General features: G+C 39.3%; 1 protein-coding gene across 1 annotated transcript in view; it reads right to left on the bottom strand.

Moving 5' to 3' along the window:
* The window catches only part of LOC123960366 (scavenger receptor cysteine-rich type 1 protein M130-like), an 86706-nt gene that overhangs the window by 16760 nt on the left and 68768 nt on the right, over window positions 1–1178 (bottom strand). The window lies entirely within an intron of this gene.

Here is a 1178-nt window from a genome sequence, read left to right on the forward strand (position 1 = left end):
GTGCAAACGAATAGGAGAGTTAAATGTGGACTCTTAAACATCAGATCTCTCTCTTCTAAAGGTGTACTAGTAAATGAACTAATATCAGATTATGATATCGATTTATTATTTACAATCTGGCTGGGTGATGGAGAATATGTTAGCCTAAATGAATCCACCCCTCCCACTCATTAATACTCACTTTCCTCGAAACCCTTGTTCTTGGTCTTTCGCACCCAAGTTGGAAATCACTGCAACCAATTCTCTTCGTTATAGTGTACCGAGCTCCTGGTCCGTACTCTGAATTCTTATCTGAATTTGCAGAGTTTTTGTCAACTTTAGTCCTTAAAACTTGAGAGGAATTGGCATTCCACCAAACTGGAAAATTCTCGTTTAATTTGGCAAGATAGTCTTAAAACTTGTAGGAAGGCCCTCCGTAATGCCAGAGCAGCGTTCTACTCGTCATTAATAGAGGAAAATAGGAACAACCCCAGGTTTCTTTTCAGCACTGTAGCCAGGCTGACAGAGAGTCACAGCTCTATTGAGCCAAGTATTCCCATAGCTCTCAGTAGTTACGATTTCATGAGCTTCTTCAATGATAAAATTCTAGCTATTAGAGACAAAATTCACCAAGACCTGCCCTCAACTGGCACCGACTTATCTCTAAACTCAGGAACCTTAGAAACAGCTGTAGAACCAGATATATGTTTAGACTGTTTTGCTTCCCTCAATCTTTACCAACTAACTTAAATAATTTCTTCATCTAAACCATCAACCTGCCTCTTAGACCCTTTATCAACAGGCTATGTACCACAGTACTTTAAAGTAGCTGTAATTAAACCTCTTCTGAAAAAGCCCAAACTTGATCCGGATGTTTTATCAAACTATAGACCTATATCTAACCTTCCATTTCTCTCTAAGGTTCTGGAGAAAGCAGTTGCTAAACAGCTGTGTGACTTTCTACAGAGCAATAGTTTATTTGAGGATTTTCAGTCAGGATTTAGAGCTCATCATAGCACAGAGACAGCACTGGTGAAAATTACTAACGACCTCCTTATTGCATCAGACAAAGGACTTGTCTCTGTACTGGTTTTATTAGATCTTAGTGCTGCATTTGATACCATTGACCATCAGATCCTATTGCAGAGACTGGAACATTTCATTGGCATTAAAGGAACCGCTCTAAGCTGGTTTAAGTC

The sequence above is a fragment of the Micropterus dolomieu genome, linkage group LG21 (assembly GCF_021292245.1).
Source record: "Micropterus dolomieu isolate WLL.071019.BEF.003 ecotype Adirondacks linkage group LG21, ASM2129224v1, whole genome shotgun sequence".
In the NCBI taxonomy this organism is placed as follows: Eukaryota; Metazoa; Chordata; class Actinopteri; order Centrarchiformes; family Centrarchidae; genus Micropterus; species Micropterus dolomieu.